This window comes from Heterodontus francisci, unplaced genomic scaffold, assembly GCF_036365525.1.
Source record: "Heterodontus francisci isolate sHetFra1 unplaced genomic scaffold, sHetFra1.hap1 HAP1_SCAFFOLD_51_2, whole genome shotgun sequence".
Taxonomy (NCBI): domain Eukaryota; kingdom Metazoa; phylum Chordata; class Chondrichthyes; order Heterodontiformes; family Heterodontidae; genus Heterodontus; species Heterodontus francisci.
Window position 1 is genome coordinate 3091426 of NW_027141369.1, and position 12557 is coordinate 3103982.

At 43.9% G+C, this 12557-nt stretch overlaps 2 non-coding genes across 2 annotated transcripts; both read left to right on the forward strand.

Moving 5' to 3' along the window:
* The first annotated feature begins 3000 nt into the window (after window positions 1-3000).
* Window positions 3001-3091, forward strand: trnar-ucu (transfer RNA arginine (anticodon UCU)). Its single transcript is given in 2 exon segments — window positions 3001-3037; window positions 3056-3091. It is a non-coding gene; the product is annotated as a tRNA-Arg (tRNA).
* A 9131-nt stretch (window positions 3092-12222) lies between these two features.
* On the forward strand, window positions 12223-12294 carry trnaw-cca (transfer RNA tryptophan (anticodon CCA)). Its single transcript has one exon. It is a non-coding gene; the product is annotated as a tRNA-Trp (tRNA).
* The last annotated feature ends 263 nt before the right edge of the window (window positions 12295-12557 follow it).

The window sequence follows — 12557 nt, forward strand, 5'->3', positions numbered from 1 at the left end:
ACTGATACAAAGTACTCATTAAGTAGATTAACATTGCCCTGCACCTCTAAGCTTATATTATCCTTTTTGTCCCTAATAGCCCCGACTCAACCTCTGACTACCCACTTATCATTTACATGCTGCTCGAAGATTTTTGGGTTTCCTTTCATGTTGACTGCCAGTCTATTCTCATAGAAATAGAAAATAAGCAAATATAGAAGATGTAAGTATTTCCCATCCTTGATGAGGTGGAATTTTTTATGTTGTGGGTGGTAATGTCTTGGCCCACGAGTGTGGTGGAAGCAGAGACAATCAATGATTTGAAAAGGAAATTGGATGGATACTTGAAGGAAAGAAACTTGCAGGAGGAAAGGGATCGAGCTGGTGAGTGGAACTGACTAGATTGCTCCGGGGAGAGCCAGCATGGACGTGATAGGCCAAATGACCACCTTCCATGTTGTAAATGACTCTGTGTTGTTTCTCAAATTCAATCCACTGGTGCTTGGTAAATAATCTCAAAGTGAATTGTGCAACTGGAAAATCAGAACCAAGGCAAGGGACGCATAAGGAAGCGAAATTGTTGAAACCCGGGATTGAACCAGGAACCATTAGATCTTCATTCTAACGCTCTCCCAACTGAGCTATTCCAGCCCGACATTATCAGCAGCGTGGTGTCCTTGTTTTGGAAGAAAATACATACATTCAAGTTTTCCAAAAAATTAAAGAACACAACATGTGAGTAATATTCCCCATTGCTTTCTCAGTACTGATGGATTGTGAAGCGGGAGACAGCCAGAAGTGCCACTGAGCCGCACAGACTCCGAGCTGAGAATGAAATGAGATCAAATTCAATCTTTCATAGTGAGATGCTGCTGAGAGGGAAGAGTCCTGAATCAAAGCGAGACTTGCTCATTTCAAACACTCCCTGTACTCTCTGCTCATGAAGCCTTACAAAAGGGAAAAACAGAATGGCACTCAAACTCACAACCCTGCCATTAAAAGTCTCATATTCGACTGACAGAACTGTCACTTCTACTCGGTCTCTTATTGGATGGATGCAACTCCAACGCAGGGATGGCATTCAAATCCTCCCATGGGTCCACATGTCAGACTGAGTTCCATGTTGTAGACTCAAGCAAAGGAAATCTGCTCACTTCCAAAACTATCAGCGAATTGAAGCTGATTACAATCAACATCATCAGAGGTCAGAACTACCTGGTGAAAGAAGACACCCTGAAGAAGGATCCACAATTATTCAAAGGCATCGACAAAGTGAAAAACAAGAAAATCGATGAGTCAATGCAAGCCAAACAACAGAAACACTGAAGAATTCCATTCCATTCCAGTCCTGTTGTTTTTGGAGTCAGGTCACAATTACAGCAATAACGGGTCCTTCTCAGGATGGCAGGCTGTTACTATTGGGGTACTGCAAGGATCAGTGTTGGAGCCACAGCTGTTAACAACCTATATAAATGATTTGGATGTGGGAATTAAATGTAATATTTCCAAGTTTGCAGATGACACAAAGCTCGGTGAAGTGTGAGTTGTGAGGAGGATGCAGAGAGGCTTCCAGGGGACCTGGAGAGGCTAAGTGAATGGGCAAGAATATGGAATATAATGTGAATAAGTGTGAAGTTATTCACTTTGGTAGAATAAACAGAAAGACAGAGTATTTCTTAAATGGTGAGAGGTTGGGAAGTGTCGATGTCCAAAGGGACCTGGGTGTCCTTTTTCCTGAGATACTAAAAGCTCTTGTGCAGGTGCAGCAATCAATTAGGAAGGCAAATGGTATGTTGTACCCACACGAGGGGTCATGAGTACAGGAGTAAAGATGTCTTGCTGCAATTGTATAGAGCCTTGGTGAATCCGCACTGGAGTATTGTGTACAGTTTAGTCTCATCTTATGAAGGATACACTTGCCATAGAGGGGGTGAAACAGAGGGTCAACAGACTAATCTTTTTTTTGCATTTATTTCATTTCATCTCAGTTTGTTCAGTTTGCTTACCTACTGTTTTTTTCAGGTTTGTACTTCCTGCTGTTCAATATTCAGTCCATTAACACCTAATCTGTACTAATGCTTTGTCTTTCAACACACCATTAACATATTGTTTGCCTTTGCTGCATGACCTTTTGGTCAGCTATGTGGCCTTGTCCAATCTACACCTTCTCCTTTGTTATCTCCTGCCCCACCCCCACCCCACTTGCTTATAACCTGTGACTTTTCTAATATATGTCAGTTCCGAAGATGGGTCACTGACCTGAAACGTTAACTCTGCTTCTCTTTTCACAGATGCTGCCAGACCTGCTGAGTGGTTCCAGCATTTCTTGTTTTTATGTCACCAGACTAATCCCTGGGATGGTGGGATTGTCTTCTGAGGAAACTGGGCCTGTATTCCTTAAAGTTTCGAAGAATGAGAGGTGATCTGATTGAAACTGACAAAATTCTTACAGGGCGTGACAGTGTGGATGTAGACAGGATGTTTGCCCTGGTTGGTGAGTCTAAAACCAAAGGACATCGTCTCAGAATAAGGAGTAGGCCATTTAAAACTGAGATGGGTGGCATTTCTTCACTCAGACGGTGGTGAATCATTGGAATACTGTGCCCCAGAGGGCTGTGGCAGCTCCATCATTGAGCATGTTCAAGACAGAAATTGATAGAAATCTTGATACTCATGACATCAAGGGGTATGGGGATAGCATGGGAAAGGGGCTTTGAGGTAGGTGATCAGCCATGATCGAATTGAATGACAGAGCAGGTTCGACGGGCTGAATCGCTTACTCCTATGTTCCTCTGTTCCGAAGAGAGTTGGCGCCAGCGCGCAGCCCTGCTTTACCCCACTGCTGATCTTGAAAGCGTCTGATGTTGCTCCATTGTAACTGATGGAACTGTGCATGTTCTCGTGGAAAGAAGAGATGATGCCCAAGAGGTCAGGAGGGCAGCCGATGTTCCATTGCAGTTTGAAGAGGCCGTCTCTGCTGACAATATCAAAGGCCTTAGTGATGTTAACAAAAGTGTGTGAGGCTCTGTGGCGCAATGGATAGCGTGTTGGACTTCTAAATAATAATTAAGATGACATTCAAAGGTGGTGGGTTCAAGTCCCACCAGCGTCAGATTTTGGACCAGAAACAGAGGAGCACAACGGAACAACAAATGAAGAAATCTGCCAAAAGCACAGACTCGGAGACAGAGCGAGAGAGAGGAGCAGAGCAGGGGAAAAAAAAAATCGAGGAGTGACGTCACAATGGAGAGTGAGAGCAGGGAAACAGAGAGCCGCTGCAGTGAGGATCCAGGATTTGGTTCTTTCTTCGGTGCAGTGGAAGGAGCTGTTTGGTGAGGATCTGGTAAGCTGTGACATCACAGGCAAGCAGGTAGTTGATTGGTTTGGAAGAACCGACCTGCTTGATGCGCATCTGGTAAGTGATTAAGATCCATTTTAGTCCTAACATTTAAAATAGTAAACAAACTAGTGGTAAGTTTATTAAAATATGCAATAAAATGAATAATTGAATAAAATATTTAAGTAGTAAATTGAAACACGTTGAGGATGACAGGACAGGTGATGTGTCACAGCTGCAGCATGTGGGAGTTCCTGGATGCCAGTGTGATCCAGGGCAAACACGTCTGCAGTAAGTGTTTGCGGCTCAAAGAGGGAGAAAAAAGGAATGTAGTGGTAGTAGGGGACAGTATAATAAGGTGGATTGACTCTGTTCTCTGCAGCAAAAGCAAGAGTCCAGACGGCTGTGTTGCCTGCCGGTGCCAGGATTCAGGACATCTGCTCAGGGCTGGAGCGAAACATACAATGGGAGGGGGAGGATCCAGTCGTCGTGGTCCATGTCGGTACCAAAGACATAGGCAGGACAAGGATAGAGGTTCTGCAAAGTCAGTCTGAGGAACTAGGCACCAAATTAAGAAGCAGAACCTCAAAGTTAATCATCTCTGGATTATTACCTGAGCCATGTGCAAATTGGCATAGGACAAATAAGATTAGAGAAAGTAATGTGCGGCTGAAAGACTGCTGTGCTAGTAGTGGGTTCTGGTTTGTGGGGCATTGGCACCAGTACTGGGGAAAGAGGTGGCTGTACCGTTGGGACGGTCTACACCTGAACCGTGCTGGTGCTGGTGTTCTAGCGAGCCACATAACGAGGGACGTAGAGACGGTTTTAAACTGAATAGTGGGGGCAAGGGATCAAATTTGGGAAGATATGGTGAATCAAGGAGGAGAGACAGGGCGAGAGAGAAAGGTATAAATATGGGAAATGATAAGCAGACTGTGACAGGAAGGGGCAGAATGTACAAATCTAAGAGTAAATCGACAGATAAGGCCAGAGGTGACAAAAGTAATAAAACGACAAAACTAAATGCTCTGTATCTGAATGCATGGAGCATTTGAAACAAAACAGATGAACTGGGAGCACAAATAGAATAAATAAGTACGATCTGATAGTCATTACAGAGACATGGCTGCAGGGCGACATAGATTGGGATGAGAATATTGGAGGTGACATGGCATTTTGGAAGGACAGGAAGCTAGGAAAAGGTGGTGGGGTAGCTCTGTTAATTAATAATGGTATTAGCGTAATCGAGAGGGATGACCTGAGTTCTGGAGATCAGGATGCAGAATCAGTTTGAGTACAAATGAGAAATCATAAAGGCAAGAAGTCACTTGTGGGAGTGGTGTACAGGCCACCTAACATTCACCACACTGTCGGATGGGATATAAAGGAAGAAATAATGGCAGCTTGTCAGAAAGGTACTGTGATAATTATGGGGGATTTTAATCTACATATAGAGTGGAAAATTCAGATGGGCAGAGGGAGCCTAGATGAGGAATACATAGAATGTTTTGGGGATAATTTCTTGGAACAATACATTCTGGAGCCAACCAGAGAGCAGGCTATACTAGACCTGGCATTGTGCAACGAGATAGGATTAATTAATGACCTCATAGTTAAGGTGCCCCGAGGTAGTCGCGATTATAATATGATTGAATTTTACATTCAGTTTGAGGGAGAGGAGAGTGGGTCCCAGACTAGTATTTTAAATTTAAATAAGGGCAATTATAAGGTCATGAAAGCAGACCTAGCTAAAGTGAACTGGCAAATTAGGTTAAGGGATAAGTCAATAGAGATGCAGTGGCAGACATTTAAGGGGATATTTCAGAATACACAGAATAGATACATTTCAACGAGAAAGAAAAGTTCCAAAGGTGGGACTCACCATCCATGGTTCACGAAAACAGTTAAAGATACTATCAAACTTAAAGAAAAAGCCTATAATTGTGCAAAGGTGGGAGGCAGGTCAGAAGATTGGACAGAATATTAAAAAAACAGCAAAGAATGACTAAAAGATTGATAAGGAAGGTAAAATTAGAGTATGAGACAAAGCTCGCAAGAAATTTCAAGACAACTAGTAAGAGTTTCGATAGATATTTTAAAAAGAAAAGAGTTAACAAAGCGACTGTTGGTCCAATAGAAAGTGTGTCTGGGGAATTAATAATGGATAATTAAGAGATGGCAGATGAATTGAACAGATACTTTGCATCGGTCTTCACTATTGAGTATACAAATAACATCCCAGTATTAGCCGTATATCAGGAAATTGAAGGGATGGAGGAACTCAAGAAAATTACAATCACCAGGGAAGTGGTACTAAACAAATTGTTGGAGCTGCGGGTTGACAAGTCGCCAGGTCCTGAATTGGCTAGTGAGATAGTTGATGCGCTGGTTTTAATATTCCAAAATTCCCTAGATTCGAGAAGGTTCCGTTAGATTGGAAAAGAGTGAATGTAACTCATTTATTCAAAAAGGGAGGGAGACAGAAAGCAGGAAACGACAGGTCAGTTAGCTTAACATTTGTCTGAGGGAAAATGTTTGGAGCTATTACAGAGGATGTTATAGCAGGGCATTTAGAAAAAATTAAGGTAATCAGGCAGAGTCAACATGTTTTTTTGAAAGGGAAATCATGTTTAACCAATTTATTGGAGTTCTTTGAGGGAGTTACATGTGCTGTGGATAAAGGGGAACCAGTGGATGTATTGTATTTTGATTTCCAGAAGGGTAAGGTGCCATATCAAAGGTTATTGCAGAAAATAAAAGGTCATGGTGTCGGGGGTAACATATTGGCATGGATAGAAGATTGGCTAGCTGACAGGAAACAGAGAGTCAGCATAAATGGGTCATTTTCTGGTTGGCAAGAAGTAACGAGTGGTGTGCCACAGGGATCTGTGCTGGGGCCTCAACTTTTTACAATTTATATAAATGACTTAGATGAAGGGACCGAAGGTATTGTTGCTAAATTTGCTGATCACAAAGATAGGTAGGAAAGTAGGTTGTGAAGAGGACATAAGGGGGCTACAAAGGGATATAGATAGGTTAAGTGATTGGGCAAAGACCTGGCAAATGGAGTATAATGTGGGAAAGTCGGAAATTGTCCACTATGGCAGGAAGAATAAAAAAGCATATTATCTAAATGGTGAGAGATTGCAGAGCTCTGAGATGCAGAGGGATCTGGGTGTCCGAGGGCATGAATTGCAAAAGGTTAGTATGCAGGTCCAGCACGTAATTAGGAAAGCTAATCGAATGTTATCATTTATCACCATGGGAATTGAATACAATAGTAGGGAGGTTATGCTTCACCTATCCAGGACATTGGTGAGACCTCTTCTGCAGTACTGAGTACTGTACTGGTCTCCTTATTTGCGGAAGGATGTAAATGCATTGGAGGTAGTACAGAGAAAGTTTACGAGACTAATACATGGAATGGGTGGGCTGTCTTACGAGGAAAGATTGGACAAGCTAGGCTTGTCTCCGCCAGAGTTTAGAAGAGAAAGAGGCGACATGATTTGTTATTTAATTTATTAATTAACAAATTAGCTATCCTCCAGTCTTCCGGTACCTCACCCGTGGCTAACGATGATACAAAAATCTCTGCCAGCGCCCCAGCAATCTCCTCCCTTGCTTCCCATAGCATCCGAGGATACATCTGATCAGGCCCTGGGGATTTATCCACCTTAATGCGCTTCAAAACCTCCAACACCTCCTCCTTTGTAATGTTGATATGCTGCAGGATATCGCTGTTCCCTCCCTTGAACTCACTAGCTTCCATGACCTTCTCCACGGTAAATACAGACGAGAAATATTCATTTAAGACCTCGCCCATTTCGCGTGGCTTCACACATAGATTGCCACACTGATCCTTAAGGGGACCTACACTCTCCCTAGCTACCCTTTTACTCTTAATACACTTATAGAATCTTTTAGGATTCTTCTTTATCTTATCTGCCAGGGAAATCTCATGGCCCCTTTTCGCCCTCCTAATTTCCTTCTTAAGTATACTCCTATATCTCCTATACTTCTCGAGGGACACGCTCAATCCCAGCTGCCTATACCTGACGTATGCCTCCTTCTTTGTCCTGACCAGACCCTCAATATCCCTCGTCAACCAAGGTTCCCTAAACTTGCCAGCCTTGCCCTTCCATCTAACAGGAACATGCTGGCCCTGAACTCTTCCTATCTCACTTTTAAAAGCCTCCCACTTGCCAGTCGTCCCTTTACCTGTAAACAGCCTCTCCCATTCAACTTTTGAGAGTTCCTGTCTGATGCCATGGAAATTAGCCTTCCCCCAATTTAGGACTTCAACCTGAGGACCAGTCCTATTCTTTTTCATAACTATCTTGAAGCTAATAGAGTTATGGTCACTGGTCCCAAAGTGCTCCCCGACTGCCATATCAACCACCTGCCCATCCTCATTTCCTGACAGGAGATCGAGTGTAGCCCCTTCTCCAGTCAGGCCATCCACGTACTGCTTCAGAAAATTATCCTGGACTCACTTAACAAATTCTTCCCCATCTGATCCCTTAGCACTTAGGCAGTCCCAGTCAATATTAGGGAAGTTAAAATCACCTACTATTACAACCCTATAATTCCTATACCTATCTGTGATTTCCCAACATATATGCTCCTCCACTTCCCTCTGACTATTGGGGGGCCTATAGTATAATCCCATCAAAGGGATCACCCTTTTATTATTTCTAAGTTCTACCAGTATGGCCTCACTGGACATTCACCCCGGGATATCCTCTCTAAGTACTGCCGTGATGTCCTCCCTAATCAATAGTGCAACTCCCCCTCCTCTCTTACCTCCACCTCTGTCACGCCGGAAGGATCAGTACCGCGGAACATTGAGCTGCCAGTCCTGCCCATCCCTCAACCACGTTTCCGTAATAGCTACAATACCACAATCCCATGTACCGATCCATGCTCTGAGTTCATCTGCCTTACCTGTAAGGATACTTGCATTAAAGTAAATGCAGTTTAGCCCACCAGACCTTCCACGCTCCCTGTCCTGCCCCTGCCTGGCCTGCCTACTTGACTTGCTTGCTTTAACCTCTCCATTTGCCTCAACTATCTCATCGGAGAGACTACTACTTTGGGTCCCACACCCGCTGCAAGACTAGTTTAAACCCTCCAGTGTATTACTATAAAATCTCCCTGCAAGGATATTGGTCCCCTTCCAGTTCAGATGCAACCCGTCCCTCTTGTACAGGTCACCTCTGCACCAGAAGAGATCCCAATGATCCAAGTACCTGAAGCCCTCCCGCCTTCGCCAGTCTTCAGCAATGCATTCATTTGCCTAATCCTCCTATTCCTACCCGCACTAGCACGTGTCACAGGGAGTAAACCTGAGATTACAACCCTAGAGGTCCTGCTCTTTAACCTTCTGCCTAACTCCCCATATTCACTTTGCAGAACCTCATCTCTCTTCCTGCCTATGTCGTTCGTACCAATATGGACCACGATCTCTGGCTGCACACCCTCCCCTTTCAGAATTTCCGGCAGCTGCTCCGAAACATCCTTGACCCTAGTATTAGGGAGGCAACATACCATCCTGGAGTCTCGTTTGCGGCCACAGAAACGCCTATCTGCACCCCTTATGATAGAATCCCCTATCACAATAGCTCTTCCTCCCCTTTTCATCCCCTGCTGTGCAGCAGAACCCTCCGTGGTGCCACGGACCGCGCTGTTGCTCTTTTCCCCTGGGAGGTGTTCCCCCCAACAGGAACCAAAGCGGTGTATCTGTTTGAGAGGGGGATGGCCACAGGGGACTCCTGCACTACCTGCCTGCTCCTACTACTCCATCTGGAGGTCACCCATCCCTTTTCTGCCTGTGCATCCATTACCTGCGGTGCGACCACCTCACTAAACATGCTATCCATGACACCCTCAGCTTCGTGGATGCTCCACAGTGAAACCACCCGCAGTTCCAGCTCCATAATGCGAGTAGCCAGTAGCTGCAGCTGGATACACTTCCTGCACACATGGTCGTCATGGAGACTGGGAGGGTTCCTGAATCCCCACATAGCGCAGGAGGAGCATATCACGGGGCTGAGCTCTCCTGCCATGACTTACCCTTAGATTAATTAGTTACTCCCTTAATTAAAAAATACTAATGACACTCGGGGCCTTGTTCTACCCACTACAATCTAAAGTCCTTCATAAGCTACACTGAATAAAAAAAACACTTTAGTATTACTCATCTTATCAGCAGAGGTTTTTTTTTCAAGTAAAAAACGTTGCCCTTTTCTTTAAGATATTTAAATACACTAACAGCAGTGACTCACCAAGCAATCACCTCTGACATCACAGTTGGCTTCTTTTTTTTCAAAACTCCAGCACACTGGAAGAGCTCCACTCCACTCCTGGAAGGGAAGAGACTGGGCCTCGATCCTCGGATTGGATTTATAGGCTCCGCTCTCAACATTCTCCTCATATCGGTCCATATAGGTCTGCTCCGCTCGGCTCCTCTCCGCTCCCGGAAGGTAATTCACCAGCTTTTGCAGAAAAGTAGGTCTTAAGCTGTTGCAGTACCTGTTAGAAAGATAGTCTAAGCTATTCTGAAGTCATCTTCCAATGTCATCCACATGGAAGCAGGATTTTAAAGGATAAGATGTAGTTTTTAAAAGTCACTTCAATCTTGCTCAAGAGTCTTTTCAAAGAAGCCAAGTAAATCTTGATAAAAAGTCATATACATTTAGAGATCTTTTAAAAGCACTTCAATCTTGTTAATAAAAAGTCAGATGTAAATTTAAGAACTCTGATCAGGCTATGCTAAAAAGTTACATACAATTAAGAAATAAAATACAACATTTAAAATGTCTGAACTCCCTCTGAAAGTTGACAACTGCTGCTGCCGGTGTCTTCCTGGAATAGTGGAGCTGTTGTGTCAACAGAAAAGTCCTTCCCGAGCAGCCCTGAGCCTGTTGGTACCGGCTTTAATCCAACCCAGGTAAAAATCAGGGTACATTGTGGGCAATGAGCCCAAATTGCTGAACTACAGGTCCCTGTCACTTTAAAGAGTGGGCTGGTGCGATTATGATCAGAGGCTCCTTTTAAGCACATTTCTCACCACCACAACTTCCAGATGCTGGTGTTAGTGTGTGCATGTACCAGCAGTTGCAGTGCTGTTCAGACCCTCAATAGCAGTGAAAGTCTCAGAGTTCACCACTATTGGGCTGTAAAATCCAGGCCAATATCTCACAGCCCTGTTAGATTTGCTCTCCCTCTGTACAAAATCAAACTCCACACATTGTCTTTCACTCACTCCTGTTTCCAGCCCTGACGGTGCAGAAATCCCCTCTCAAAGGTACACAATCCAGTTGATTTCTGATCAAATACCTCCTTCCTCATTCAATAGAGGAAACAGAGACATGAACACGAGTCAGGTGCAAGAAAGTTTCACCAACAGAGCAAAGAAAGGCACCAACAAAAGTCACCCCTACTTTCCAAATCATTTCACTGGAATATTCTTTCACTTGTTTTGTCGGATGACTGCAATAAATCTGAAAATGAGCACCATGAGGTTTGTGTTCACTAGTCACTTGTTCTCCTGTGTTTGTCTGTCAGGTTTGTAATTCAGTTTGTATTGGATATTGAAGAGAATCTCTTTTCAAGATGATTACACATCGTACTGTGTTTAAAGCAACCTACTTGGAAAATGGCAGAAAATGAATGTTTCAATACCTGTGTGACCAGATTCTTCCAATGCTTTTCAACAGCTCGATTGATGATGCTTGTAATCTGTATCCTGTGGAGAATGGGAGAAGAGAATAAAAACATGGTGCATGAACAGGACAGACTGCGTAAAATGGGAGCACAGAAATACTGCCACCTCATTGAAAGTTAATGAGATTTATTTGAAGTCAGACACCTGTCCACAATGAACAAGTGAATACATTAATTGTCCACTTTCAATCTAAATGGGACTGAGGTTCCAACAGAGAAGTTTTCTGGAAAATACCTGCTGCAGTTTTAAAATTGATGAACTGGAACATCTTATACTAACTTTCAAATAACTGTAGTGATTGTATGGTTCTCATAGTGGAGAGAAGGAGTTGTTTATAAATATAAGCAGAAAGACACATTTGTGGATTGGTGAATGAGCTTTATCTTTCTGAAATGTATTTGTCCATTGGTTGCAGGTCACTGGAAATTCTTTTTTACATTTCAATTGTAGCAGCAGCAGTTAGCAGCAAAATGTCTGATTAATCAGAGTAGTGGGTCTGGGAAATACTTAAACAGCCGAGACCCTGTAAAACAGAACTCCAAGTAATAGTTTAAATAAGGCACTGAACTGACAGAGCGGTAAAGGCCTGCTCAGGTCAGGAAAAAAAAGCCGACCCGAACCTGACAGAACCACATTGGACCCGAGCCCGACCCGGCCCGAGTATCTCCATTTATTCCCACGCCCAAACTAACCCGAGCCTTACCCGACCACTGGAATGTTCACTTTATCTACCTCCCGATTCCGAATCTACAGGAAGCTGCAGCATGAGCGCAATGACGTCATAGAGATGCTCACTTTCTCACTGAGCATACTCAGAGTTTCCCTCCTTGATGACCCGGACTCCCAGCTTAGGTTGGCTTTTCAACTTTTGACACTTATTAAACTCAACTTCCCAGCAGAGTTAAATGTAATACTTACTGTGTGTGTCCGACACGGACTCAGCCCGACCTGGACCCAGCCCAACCCGAACCTGGCCCGACCTGACCCGAGCCCGAAAGCCAGACCCGGAAGAGCGACCCAACACGACCCGGACCCGACACAGGTCGTCGGGTCCCGTCGGGTTCAGGTCGGGTGGCAGGCCTTTGCAGAGCGGAGGTCAGATGAGGATTGAATTAATTTCAATCACTGAATCTAAACAAGAAGTAAATCTGCCAGGAATGGAAGGCTTTGCTTTACCTGTGAGCTTGTGGCACAACGGTAGTGCGTCTGACTCCAGATCAGAAGGTTGCGTGTTCAAAACACGTCAAGCTCAGTTATGTTTTACAGCAGCTCAAGTTCCTGGATTTTATATCAGAAGAGAGTTCGTTCTCTTGGAATATTCGTGCATGGTAGAATTTCAAGATCAACTTTAATAGATTAAAGTCCTGATTTCTGGTTCCGTTCCATTTCCATGCTCAGTTCTTATTTCACACTGTTTTATATCAGAACAATGTTTCAGGGATGTGATGTGTCCATTGTTTGTGCAATCGCTCTGTCACCCAGTGTGAGAAATAAAACACAAACCTCACAGCGTGC